The sequence below is a fragment of the Metopolophium dirhodum genome, chromosome 7 (genome assembly GCF_019925205.1).
Source record: "Metopolophium dirhodum isolate CAU chromosome 7, ASM1992520v1, whole genome shotgun sequence".
NCBI classification, from domain to species: domain Eukaryota; kingdom Metazoa; phylum Arthropoda; class Insecta; order Hemiptera; family Aphididae; genus Metopolophium; species Metopolophium dirhodum.
This window is the reverse complement of record NC_083566.1, coordinates 28,907,137-28,922,606: the sequence shown is the minus strand read 5'-3', so window position 1 is coordinate 28,922,606 and position 15,470 is coordinate 28,907,137. Positions and strand designations below refer to the sequence as shown.

Sequence of the window (15,470 nt, the reverse complement as noted above, 5' to 3'; positions counted from 1 at the left end):
GTGTTGTTTAGTAATGGTGACCATACAATACACGTCATATTACATAGTATATTATTTGTTATATCACAGAATTATATTTAATAATATATGTATGAACTTGAGGTGTACTTTACTACTTGCCACTTTACTCTTCAATATTCATATCTAAACTCCAAAAGTCTACACTTGTTGAAACAACTAAAATAATCACCCTGTACCTATCTATATTATTGGTCATCTCAGTATTTCACTGCTTGTATTAAACGTTTACTGCAGGCATGACGGTAAGATATTAAAACACTCATATTACATCACAAAATATTTTGAGATATTAAATTATATCATAATATCATAATTATATCATGCGTCTATAACTGTCAAAATTGTGTTATACGTATAACTGTTAAACTGTAACTATTAACACGAATCTTTTGTTATTTATTGTTATAATTTTTTTTTTTAACAGTGTTAAATTTTAAATAAAATATATAGTATTATGTCTCGTTTATTAATCATTGCGTATATTTTTTGTTATAAAATTTTTATGTAATATCACTAATTTGGTAACAACGTTCCAAAAGTATTTTATACATTATATTTTGTCTCAGTAAAATTAATTGTTTCATTTAAAAGAGATACCGATTTTAAATTCAAATGACCCGAAAATTAAACGGAATAATTATAATTAATATACCGTTCCCTTCCACATGCACATTATTTGAATTATTCTCATAGAGATTGTTACACTTCAAAGAATGTTCTGGTTTATTATTATTATTTTTTTCTTAGAGATGAGAGCGTTTACTGCGATTATATTACGTATTTATATGCATATCCGTATAGGCTAACGATTATTACCCATAATATCATTAGTCATAACTCATAAGTCATAACCTATACTCAATAAATTGTATCACGCATTCTATATTATTTGATGAGTAATAGTACTAAAGTAAAATAGACTATATAAGAGAAAGAAAAAAATCAAAAGTCCATATTTTAATACCTGCTTATCAAACTATTTATTATGATTTTATGAATCGAAAAAGAAAAGTTTCTATTTTTTTTTTTTTTCATTAATTTGACTTTTATCGGAATTTTTAATAATATACAAATGGTCGTACCTATCTATAATATAAGAAATAGGAACATTTTTGTATGTGCTTTAATTTTTTCAAGATAAGGCTATACTTTCTTCCTTCAAGAAAAATGAGATCTTAGGTTGTAAGTAACTACGTTTGAACTTTTTTTAAATGCTTGAAATCGTCACAAAATGAGTATAATATACTTTATTAAATAGATATAGTCAAATTGCAACCCATTTATCGTCGGAAAACACTATACCTACTCTTCATTGTTATGATAACACTACTATATAGGTAGTACGTGATATTAGATATTTTGAGACATCCCTATACATTATAAATAAGATGTTTACCAGAAATACAATATTATAGCGTCATGTTAGTAAAATGTTATACACCATTAAAAAACTGTATTTATTTATCTATACATAAACATTTGAAAGAAGTAGGTTCCTATGGATATTACACCAAGCTGGAAACAAGAAAGTTCGTGTCAATAAGAACTACAACAATAATAGTATGCATTATGGTTTCAAATCGCTCATAAAGATTGAAAATGGCGATGTTATTGTGTTGTGGTTTTTTAATACTGTTCTGAGGCATTAACACGACACATCTCATGGTATTTATAATGATATTATAAATTATATACGCTTATAGGTAGGTACCAGGTACCTACATGACAAGGGCACAACGGCCGTACCTATAATTCTGTATACCACCGAGGTATATATAGGTTACACCCATGCACAATAGAATAAAGTAATAATATTATATTTTGTCATAACCAGACATAACCATACACCTATCTATAATGTATACAAACGATACAGTAAATAAAATAGTTTAGATTTTTATTTATTTGATCGATTTTTTTCTATTTCTGCAGATGCACGCGTAGACAGGATACATATTTATAATTATACCTATATAGGTGAACCTACATATGTGTATTCGTGGTTCAACAGGACACATTATGCATACATTGATTTAATATCTATATATGTTTAGAACATTTTAAATTTTAAGTGTTTGAGGCAAACGTATTAGGGACATTTTTCTACATACATTTATTAGTTTACGAGTTCAAATTTGTATTTGTATATTCCTTTTGAATCCATTTCACAGTTTTACGTAACACTATTGATGTTGTATGTTGTATGTAAAGGTATATAATTACTAATTGCCTATATAAAAAAAATGTTATGCGTTGTACCAAACTTTACTCATTTATGTAGTTCAACTGAAATAAAATAACTACTTTAAATTTGTTTGATAGGATATTTTATTGAGTATTTTCAACAACCCTGTAGTACAGCATACCAAATAAACTTAATATTTTATTGCTACCAATGTCGAAAATAAATCAAATTAACAAAAAGCAGTGAATGTTTTTAAATTTGGTGTACTGCAGTATGGGTGTATAGTATATAGTCAACTATTTTAATCTATATAAGTAAGTATGGTCTTAACGGATTTCTGCAACCACATAAATTACACATATTTTTATATTATTTAAGTGCAGTAGGAAATTCGAGACATTTTCGGAGTGTGGTCTTGTCAATAACTTTTAACTTATAATTATTTCAAGATACGATTTTGTAAAATTATTACTGTACCTACTAGAAAACCACAATTACTATTATAGTAATAATTTTTGGTTTACCTATACCTACTTACTCATAATACTAAAAGGTATTTATTTTGACATTTTTTAAAAAGACAGCCAGTTTATAGGTTTGATTTGTCTAACTATTTAAAAGTTTACTTACTTTATTGTTTCCGTTGGTTATTTTAATGATAAGTTTGGCATGTTTTAAAGTTTAGACTGAAGGCAAGTATATAGAGGAGAATACAATTATAAAATATGTAGGTTGGTTATATGCATACCTACACCTATTACCTACTATGTACTCGTTTGTGTATTATAAGCACAGCTATTGTTATCGTTGTTAATTATAAATAGCTTACCGGAGTCTCGACAGAATAAAAAGTAGAGGGCTCTGTACATAACTCTATAGGATGATTTTTTGTGCGAATTCGGTTTGAAGTAAACCATGCATGTACGTTTTCTGAGATTTCGTAAAATCGCGACCGGTGGTCCGCGACTAGGACGTGAGAATTATAACCGAAAATTATAAAAAAAAAAAAAAAAATTAAAAACACCAAAATAATAAAATATTTAGCACGTGTGCGGTGGGCGGACGGACTGTGCGGTCGTGCGGTCGTCGTGTTTCGCGCTAACCGGCGCAGTACTGACTGAGAATTGGTTCGGCATTGGACTTTTATATATTGGTCGACCGCGATGAATAAACTTCGACGCTGATAGTAATACGACGATTGTGCACGTATATTGTGTGCATGATGTGCGTGTATGATGCGTTATTTAATTTGTATTATTATTTTCATTATTTGAACTGCAGATTTAACATTCGCGTGCGATGGGTACAGTGTTAGTATATTATATGGATAATATATATATTGTGTATGCACGTAGGTATTAAGATATCGTATACGTATAAGGCGATGCCCGTTATCTATTTGTATAGGTATCTGTTTTATATATTATGATGTAGGTGTATTATACGAAACACTTGAGTATTATACGCCATACGGTGTGGTGGATGTGCTAAGTGTATATACCTATTATATACGTACGACACTGATTCGTAATAAGTTCGTATGGGTATAATACGTATAACTCGTATAACCGAATTTGGTTTATATCGTGTGGCGCCTTACCTTTACCGACTATATAAAGCTTTTTTTTTGCGCGACCAATTTTATTTATTCGCAAGAATTGGATATGTGCAATTCAAGTCTATATACTTATGCGGAGAGTCGTAAACGCGACATAAAGATTGGTAATTGATTTCAATTAATCCAACTACATTGTCTGTATATCCCGTTTACGACAAAGTCATTATCGTGTATACACTATACATACAGCGAGTACAATAAAATCTATAGTTGGAATCGATGTTAAATGTGCAGTGCAGTGCACCCGAGAACACGCGTATGACACTATTTCGGAATGGGTAATATTACGTTTATTGGAAAACCTATTAATTTATTATTGAAAAACAGCATCGATAACAAAATGCTTAGTATATTTAAAAAAAATTGTTTTTGATTATAATAATAATAACTACTAAATACTAATAATTATCGATAGTTATGCGGCGTTATACTGCTATATAGTAACTAAGTACATAATATATATCCGGTATACGATGAGTAAATAAGTTAACCGAGTTTCTCGTGTACTTTCTACCTGATTATAATTGAATAATGATATCGTATTTTCTACAGAGTTTAAGTGTAAAAAGATATCTTTATATTTAAATATTTTAAGAGATAAAATTACATTTGTCCATTTAGCTTACGTGATTCTACATCATGGTTAGATTACATAAAAAAAAGATTGTATAAAACATAACATATAACCATATATATAGGTCATCAAGTTTAAATATATTTATTTTAGTCGTTTGTATAAGTTTAAGTTTAAGGTCAAAACATTATTTAGCATATTTTGTTTAAAAATAATATGGACTTAAGAATTGTTTGATGTTGAGCCAGTTGAGGTTAATAAGTTTATGTCGAAACTTGAAATTAAATTAAGTATTTAAGTCAAGCATCTTTAGCAACGTGTTCATTTTAACAGGCGTACATTTTTAAATGCAATATTATTGAAAATGTTTGGAATTTTAATACTAAATATAATATTATGTTTATTGTCCACTTGCACGTATACATATAAAATACAAATGCATAATATTATTTGTTTCGTATTTTTTTTTTCGGGATGACATTAGATAAACAAATGTGAAAATGTAAAATTATAAAAATAATATGAATTTTATGTTAGATGTTCTTTATGTGAGGGACAGCCTCCATTCTCATAAACTATAATTATCATGTAAATATTTTCCATCAAATAATCCTATTCACTTATATATTTTGCTACAGATTGTTAATTTTCTATTTTTATAAAAAAAAAGAAAAAAAGATGTTCTTTATGACATTAATGATAATATCATATATTGTAATAATACAATGTGACTGATAGTAATTATTAGTATACTTATCAATTAAAAAACATTATCTATGAACCTAATATAATATACCTAAATAATACTAAAATAAGTATAAATTATAAACGACTTAAATATTTAATTAACTATTGTGATGCATCGTATGCATCGTACGTTTGAAATTGTGCCGAGTTTTAACCGACATCGCAGATACATAACACATACACCGTATTCGTTTAATAAATTGTACATATATGTGATGTCATATAATATATTATGTGTATGTGTTTGAAACCTTTAAGATCATAAACAATTACTCTGTATCATAAGTAAATTAGGTATAGAAACTGCACATTGTGCTTGATTTTTTCTTCCAAATCTCTCAATTATGCTCTTGTATGCGCATTTGTATTTTTTACTATTTCAAAAACCCAGTACCCATCCATGCCAAACACAGCAAACATTATAACTGCAAGGTTTCTTGGGGTTGTAGATCAGAGACACGAAACTCTTTTTTTCCGAGGCTTTAAGCCACCGTAAATTTGTAAACCGTATGTTATTTATATCGTGCTACATTATACGAGTACCGTAGAATTCAACATAAAATAATAATGGATACAATTGGTGTTATTTGTTTGTAATGAACGGACCGCGTGAATTATTGACAGGGGTGGACACTGCACAGTGCGTACAGTCTGAAGACTAATAATGTAAATTTCCTAAAAAAATAAACTTATTTAACTTTTTTTTTTACTTTGTGTCCTGTATTGTATACAGTATACACCATAATACATAGTATGTAGTTATTATTTTATGGGACGATATAAAATCAATAGTGCACTTAATCGTTTGTATATTTAATTTTCTGATATACGTCTGCAGATATAAGTAAAAAACGCGTCTTATAGGAAGTATTTTTCAAAAAATGAAATGACGGACAATTGATAATTGATATAAGGTATTGACTGTACACATTTAAATAAAAAATACTATTTCAGTTTATATATACTTAATAGTTATTTTATGATTTATACACAAAACTATTATAATTATTATAGTTATGAGTGCCTATATCATATGTATTATAATATGCTTATGAATATTATATAGTGTATATTATAATATTATATTGCACATTAAATATGATAAATCGTTTACAAAAATAGACTAAGCGTGTGAAGTCGAACACTAATTTATCGATAGTTTTTAAGGTATTGTAGAGTGTAGACATAATGATACATTGAATATTTGAATGATTATATTATATTATATATCTATTTTAATGTCGCTATACCATTGTATGCGAAAGTTAATGTACACAGGACAGATGTCTATATTATTTTGTACACCATATTTCTATAATCGGCGGCAGTGTAGGCAAAAATGAGAATTTTTGAAGTTCAAATACACGAACGATTAACCGTGAGGTGTGTTCATATTTTATAAAGTGAATTAATACAGGTAATAGGTCAGGTTTTTTACGAAACGAAAAGAAACATCAAATAACAAAATACCATGATATATTTGTATGATCAATATTTACAGCATTATGTATGTAATGTATTATACTATTCACAATACAGTTAAAACTTTAAATTATTTTTGTTTTTTGAGAAAGAAAACAAATAACTCACGATTATAAATTAGGTATCTAAAAACAATCTTATATCGGTAGGTACCTATTATTTATTAACATTTTGATCGATTACTCATCGCATTATAATACACTTTACACAATTATGAAATGATCGCAAAAAATCAATTATTTACATCAAGGTCGAACGTATTTTCACGAATTTTCCGAGTCATCGACAGTTGAACACCCAAACATTCAAAAATTGTGTACGGGCACTCGGCAGCATGTAATATATTATATTTATTTTATCTCATGATAAAAGCAAAACAAAATATCCTACCAAGAAACACTATGTAATAATACATCATATTCAACGCAGAACCATCTCTCTTATAGAGTCTCAGATAAATACACGCGTGATGAGTCGATTAATCTCATTTTAGACGTGGTGTTATTTTGTTTGCATATACCTAGGTACTGTTTTCGAGTGATGCGAGGCTATAATAGATATACCCACATTTTGATCGAAAAACGCGTAGAGCTATTGTGTAGGTACACATATATTATATATATATAAGATACTTAGATACCTACCTACTATATGGCCACTGTATATATATAGAATATATGGGACTATAATATAGGTGTCTATAGGCTATAACATAAAATTAGTATTTGAAGGTCGACGCGCAGTAAACTTCTATCGTATCACGCATACAATATAATATTATGTGTGTGCAATGGGTGTAATGGTGTTTATTTGTATAATGTGTAATGTATAATGTATATATTATTATATAATTGTGTATAATATATTGTATATTGTCGCGTATGTATATCTAGCACCCATTCAACGGATAACGTTTATAATGTCACATTAATATGATTATAGGTACCTATACTGCAGAACACAGACATTATATTATATTTGGTTTTTTTGTGTTTTAACTATTGTTTTTTGTAGTTTAATTGTCCATAAAATGTCATACTACGTTCGTGAAATAATAAAACAACATTATTTTTGACGCACGTTGGCGCTGTGACGTTTTTTTTCGTTTTAATAGATTTCCTCCAGATGGCTGATATACCCAGATATTTCAATGATATAGGTATAGGTATTAGGTACCTATATGGGAATTGGATATGATTATAGGTGCGTGGGTAGAATAGACTCATCATAAAAGGATATATACCTACATAGAAATGTATATATTAAATAACAATAATTAATATTCAATATTCGGATTTAGAAAAAAGATATGGATACCGGTACAAATACCTGGCAAATTATATTTGTATATTATCCTTGTGCTAAAAATTGTGTGTTCCGTTATATTTTAATATACATATAATATTACAGCTATACTTTTAATTTATAATAATATGTTTGTCGTCGTTATTTAATATTTTGTTTAAACTTCATAACTTTGCATATATAGCCGTAGGTACCTACATCTTGGTTTACATATGAGTAGGTATATATTATAACGTATAAAAAGGACGCCGAATCATCATATTATCTCTGTCTTATAAACACACTACACACCAAATCTATGTTCAGAAGAACCAATTTTGTGTTGTTAGCTTTAATTTTTAAGTGAATTGACCTATCAAAATTAGCCTTAAGAGGGAGGACACCACACGGGTATTTGTTGTCTTCATCTTACAAACTTACAACATTGCAAATTTTACGTTCACAATAATACATTTTACTTTGTAATTTCTAAAATTAGAGTGAATTTACTTCTTATAAAACTTAAAGGTAAAAATATTTTATCTAGGAAAGTATTGTAGATATTTTAATTTCAAAGTGAGTTTTGAACATTTTAAAACTATAATATTTTACACAGTTAAAACTCACTTTAAATTGAAAATATTTATAAAAGTTTATAATACACTCTAAAAAATATTCTCACTTTTAAGTTTGATAATATACCAATTCACTATAATACTAAAACTAACAACATAAAATTGGTCCTGCTGAATGAAAATTTGCTATGTTGCTAATGCGAAGACAAGAAATGCAGGTTTGGTGTCCTCTTAAGCTTAACACAAATATATCTATTATCTCTAAAGAATGTGCTCGAGTCATAAGTATTTATTATTATAAAATATTGTTTATAAATTATATTCTGTATTCACGATTATTTTTTATCATAGAACACCCGCCCATTATCTCGGTTAATTATCGTGTCCAGGTGTTCTATATAAAAAAATGTTTTTATTACTTTTTGTAATAAAGAATGACTAATATTTTTTATTTAATTTCATAATCTAAATTAATAATCTAATAAAAAATTGGCAATAAATAATTATTATTTTCATTTATGAGCATATAGGCTCAATAGAGAAGATTAGTGAAAATGGTAAGGGGTACTCCACGAAAAATTATGTACTTGTATGTCATATTACTCTGCTTGTAAACATTTTAAATAAATACTCATTAATATGAAAAAACAATTTAGTAGGTAAATCAAATTATATAGAAAAACGTATGGTAAATTTAATATTGGTATTACATTTTGAATATTATTAAATATTATTTTTCAAATTTTTTTTCAACACAGTTCATTATGTGATATTATTTTATACAATCCAATATAATATTAGTTTATCAGCCAAATATTTCAAGTGTAATTATATATGAATAATGAATGTATAACATATATGACATATGTAGCATGAAACATTATATATACCCAGGTATGAGTATGTACAGTAAATTATCGTTTATGTATAACTAATATGCAAGTATTAATAATATAAAAATTAATCATATAGGTACAGTTCAGACTTTTGATATAACAATCACAATATAAACTCTTAAGTCTAAAATATAGTATGATATCGCACTATATTTAGTATAAAGAACAAGAATAACAAATATGCGTGTTTTACAATCGTATAAGAAAAGTTGGATTTTTCATAGTACTATATAGTATATTGAACGTTTCCTTAAATGTATAATAGGTAAGTATTGAGACAAACCATATACGATTAATGCATAAATACATTGTTTTCTGTTTTTTCTGTTCGAACATTAAATTAAAAATAAATAATTTAACTATAATAGGACAATTATGCTGAAGATATTTCACTTATCGCCTATTGGGTTATTTTGATTAAATCTTGAAAGTGGGTGGTCGCACTCAGTTTTTGCTCGATCTTGCTACTCCTCGGGGCCACGGCTGACAACGAGACCGCCTTATTCGAAAAATGCTGAATTTGTTATATGAGTGTAATTGTGTGTACTCGCGTGCGAATTTATTAGGTCATGCCTATATTGATTTCAACTGTGCTAAACATAAAAATATTATTATAAAACACTATGAATTCTTTCCATAATAATATGCACTTCTAATTGCTTCTAGAGGAAAAAATAATTTCTTAATAGATAGTTAAAACTTAAAATGATGTAAATTATCGTTGTTTTACCTCAACCTATAACTAACACATATCTGTATGCACAGGTACACATTTTTACGTAGTGTAGGTACATGCTTTTAAGCGTATGGTTAGTGCAGTTGCATGTAAGAATAATGTATGAAAATGTAGTTCGTAATTTATTTACAACGACTTTGACGTTTTGTTTGTATTTCATTGACAATATTGCTTTAATATGCATACACCCACAATGTATCATAATTTATATTATATTGAAATAGTTCATTTATTTGTTATGAACATTTCATGCTAGGTAAAATTATTATTTAAGTTTGTTTAACGACACGTACCTATGACATACGAAATAAAGTCTAAATAGAGACTGATTACAAATTACAATACATTTTATTAACACGCGTGTGATTGTTTGACTGTTATAACAGGTAATTATTGTTAAGGAATATTTGCATAATTTATTTCAAACTAAATGAAGTTATTATATAAAACAATATTGACTTAATTTGGGTCACTGGTCGGCCACTTTTCCACTTTTTGTTTACTTGTTAGTTGTTGTCACACCAATACCTATCTACGAACTCGCCTCTAAATTACATTAAAATAGTATATAATAATCACATCAGTTCAAAAGTAGAAGAAATATTTTTGTCAAATGTGGTTTATCATGCGTGCCAAAATTAATTCCGGTAATTTTATCGGTTTACTTATTGTTTTACTTCATTGTAAACATTATTATTACCTACATACTCTTATAAAATATAGATTAACAAATTACACAATATTATTTACAATCAAGAAAAAAAATTATCGAATTGACCACTTGACACTTCAACTCTTTTGGTAAAAACAATAAAAAATGCATTATTCCTACGACAATTATTTTACAATTAGGTATGTTTAAAATTTTAATCAGTTAGATATTAAATAGGTACTACAATGTATTTTATCACTCAAAAGTCAACTTTATATTAATTATAGATCAAATACATAATAGTATAAAAATGTAAGTATATAGTTGACACACGATACCTATAATGTTATACTACAATAATTTTAATGAGGTTTGAAAGTAAAAATATTATACAATGATAGAAGCTGAACATAGATTTTTTGCAGAACGAATCGAGAGAAAGGATTAGAAAATATTGAAATCTACTTGGTTATTAGAAAAATATAATACATTTCTTGTATCAAGACATACAATATAATACTTAAATTATTGTACGTTTCACTTAAAAGTCTTAGTAACTATTGTGATGTTTATAAAATAAAGCTCTCAACGAATAATTGAATAATGCCTGTATAATTTTAATTATCTATTATTGAATGAGTTCACATGATTTATACTAATTAAAGTTAAAATTTATTGATACCAAAGTTCTCGCATGATAAAGTTATCTTATAGTGGATCGACATTTATCATTATGTAGCTAATTTGATTGGCATCATACAATTCATTAAATATAATAAAATGATAGACTATATTTTTTTTATTATTACAAAAAATAGATTTAGTTTGAACACAATTGAAAATTAGTTGTTCACGAACAATAAAAAAAATATACGTATTAATAAATCGTATTCATAAAAAAAAAATTTAAATAACACAAGTGCAGCAATATTTTCGGCAATACAATACTTTCATTTGAACAACATAAGGCATTTATCTTTGTTTCGGCACTGATGACAACACGACTATTGCGGATATACATTGCGGATGTCCGTTAGTTTTTTAATAATATTCTTTGTCGTTGGGATTGAAAAATAGTTATTTTCATTCCTAATCAATAAGTTACATTTAATTCATAAGTAGTATTAGTAGTAAGTACATAGTGACTAGTTTTTTATAGATAATAATATAGTTTATAGCTGTTCACACGCGGGGAGGAGGTAGAGGATTCAAACCTCCTTAAAACATGGAAAGTGTATAAATGTATTTATTATATAATATGTAATTATTATAATAACCCCCTCCCCACCATTTTGAATTCCTGTCGATGGCACTGATCTAGTTATTTCAAATAAGCTTAAGATGTTTTTTTATATATAATGTGTAAAATCTTTAAAAAAAACATTTTAGATTATAATTGCTTTTTTAAAGTTATAGGTGTGTATATAATATATGTGTTATATTGTAACTGCTATAATTTTGTATTAATTACCTAGTTAACATAACAATGAACAACAATATTCCAATTTAATTTTAAGTTAAAGCAAAGTACAATATTATCCAATCATATTTTTCCAAACGGATTAAACGATATTGATAAAAGTTCTGCAAAACATGTAGGAAAGATAAACTGTATTAAATTAACAAACTATATTTGACGTAATAGTATTTATGTAAAATTATGTACATATTATATCTTTTTCTGATATAAGTACCTAAATTTGTCATTTTCATTATAAATTATATGATAATAATGTCAAACTAACGAGAAAGAAATAACTCGTATAAACATTATTATTATATGTGTGTAAGCCGTATATATGTTGTTTATTATTGGTTATTATTATAATTTGCCATCTATATTATTATTTATTTATGTGTAGATACCTTATAATCGAATTAGAATTTCTATATCTATACGATGATGCGTTATGGTCGATTCCTTAATAGTAGCTATTATAGGTATATAGTTATTATTGGTAAATAGAAAACAATTTCGCAATCTTTTTTTCTGCGCACCTACATTTAATATACATAAATATTTGTAAGAAAATATTTTCTATAGATTTCGAGTTAGATGTTAGGTATTTAAAACCTCGTATACATACGTGGACCTTCATTCAATCGCAATCAATCGCGATGAACATTTTTCTTATGGTATAGAAATTAAAACACCCATCGTCAGGTCTAAGTTAAATCAAATACATGAATTTATTATATACAAATACAATTGTAGAACGAATCGCAAATCATATTTCTGAGGTTGAATTTCACATCGTCTACCTGCAGGACGTCGGCGGCGGCGTTCATAGTATACATTATAATATAAATTACATTACCAGCGTCCAGCACAATGCAATTTAAGGTTCCTATATGGTTATATATATATATATATATATATATAATGTATTATATATAGGTATTGAAATAATGACATGGAAATGTATAATAGACGTCCGATACCCACTGAGCGAACCTTGTGCAGGAATAATAATGAAACTTTGTGCAGCCCAAAATCGGTCGACCATCCACGTCCGTCCGACCACGACGGCCACGTGTGATATGTTTTGGCAAAACATTTTTTTTTAACACTGGACGCACCGAGGACAGCGGAGATTCGACTATTCGAGTGCAAATATGCGCGTATCATAATATGTGTGTGTGTGTGTGTTTATGTGTGTGTGTTTGTGTGTGCGCGCGCGCTCTAAAAACCTAATTTCTCGACCAGCTGTTATCGCGTACACGGTACACATTACCTATACACTTATTATAATATTAAGACATTGTATGCTATACGATACACGTGCGAGATTTTAGAACCCGGGTCTCAGCTCTTCACCGTTTCAAATCGTCAAAAGATCTATACAGCGATGCATAGAGATAGGTACTACAAGTTACAACTGAAATATGACAGCATACACTGCATGTATACCTACATAATATAAGTGTACCGGTAGATTATTGCACTATAAGTATAATTAATACATTATTGCCGAGTTGCATGAACAATTTAATGAGTTAATAGAGAGCTAATGCCTAATTGTCCGTTAAACATTGGTTAAAGGCCCATGCATGATTGGTTCATTAAATTTTAGTGAACCATTAAATGAATACATTTTTTACGCAACCCGGCACGAGAACTTATTATAAAATTGTGTATTTACATATTTGTATTTGTGACGATTAATATGTATTATATAATTGTATATTTGCATAATTGCATAGCCGTATAGGTATTTGTATTTGTGACATTTACCTGTGACTTCGAGCAATCTCTGGTAATGAGATACACTATCTTGACGTGCGTTCTTCATTCAAAACGTATTCGGGTGACGAGAGAAAATAAAGGAAGTAAGAAACGAATAAGAAAATACCTATTTGAAGGGGTTGTATTACATATGTGTGTATGGTGGCACCTGCTATAGATATAAGATAGTAACGGAAATTATATATTGAATATAAGCATAGCCAATTACAAACTATAATATATTATGTGTTGTGTTGTAAATCGAAGCCGGGGAAGAGAGCAATGGAAACATAAAAATAGATATACGAAGAATATGCGGACGGAAGACGACGACGACGCGCGGCACAGCGGGCGTGTGCGTGAAGTCCGTACGCGGGCAACCGGGTGGGCAGCCGGTCGAAGGAGTCGGTGCTGCTGAGCTGTTGTTCGGACGACTGAGGAGAGAGAGGCCTGGCCGTGCGCTCGCAAGCCGCCGCGCCGTCGTCGCCACCGCCGCCATCGCCGACTGTGTCTGGACCGCGGCAGACGGGACCCCTCTATATAGGGTTACGTGCGCACAGTCAATGGTGACCAAAATGGCGATCACGCGATTAATTATATTATTTTTTATTATCTTCGTCAGTCGTCATGTTTTTGTATTTTTCTATCCTTCGCGCGGCTTTATCCTTATATTCTAGTAACGTTTCGAGTCGATCGCGGACCGCAGTGGTAGCAGCCACTACAGCACCACGGTATATAGGTAACACATAATTGTACTACTTCTCGACGCCCTACGCTTTTCGGGGCATACGCCACCACCGTCACGTGACGAGTATCGTTGTAAGTATGTAGCCGCAGCATATCGGTTCCGCAACTATATAGGTATTCACGGGCGGGGTGCAAGAATATTTTATGCGTTCCAGTCAAAATAAGATTTTTAAATAATCAGTTCGGTAGGTATTAAAAACATGGTTGGACCATGAAGTATGACAGTTTATTTGATCGTAATTAATAATGTATTTCGTTTAAAAACAACCGGTCAGTTAAGCTTATACTGGGAGATTTGAGGCCAAGCATTAAACATACTTGGCAGTTGGCATCCTCAATACCATCGGTAGTTTAGGTTTAGGCGCTGCGACAGTATTGTCTCCGCCGCCGTCATCGGATCCACACAGCCCCGACGATCACTATACTCTCGTGAGGGGGCGACAACGACGACCGAACTGTCTTATAGCGTTTTCTTGCTGCGGAAGCGTTCGTGATGGTGTGTCGGGTTGAACGACCTACCGGGATGAACCCCTGTGAACTCGTATCTCGCGCAAGCGCGTTTTGTATATCGCGCATACGTCTATAAATATGGTATATCGTATATTATAAGACGTTTCCATTCACGTGGCTAGGAGAGTATCGAATCTCCGTGTGTGTGTGTGTGTGTGTGTGTGTGTGTGTGTGTGTGTGTGTGTTTGCGATATGGATAGTACAACACACACACAAA

General features: G+C 29.5%; 1 protein-coding gene across 3 annotated transcripts in view; it reads right to left on the bottom strand.

Moving 5' to 3' along the window:
* Positions 1-14,446, bottom strand: part of LOC132948222 (putative phospholipase B-like lamina ancestor) — a 32,429-nt gene extending 17,983 nt beyond the window's left edge. For 2 of the 3 annotated variants that reach the window (XM_061018605.1, XM_061018606.1), the window contains exon 1: positions 3,036-3,330. The gene's annotated coding sequence lies outside the window, so the exon portion shown is untranslated. Of the gene's footprint in view, positions 1-3,035; positions 3,331-14,005 lie in introns of those variants that run through there. The other variant, XM_061018604.1, reaches the window with a different exon arrangement.
* Positions 14,447-15,470: the final 1,024 nt, after the last annotated feature.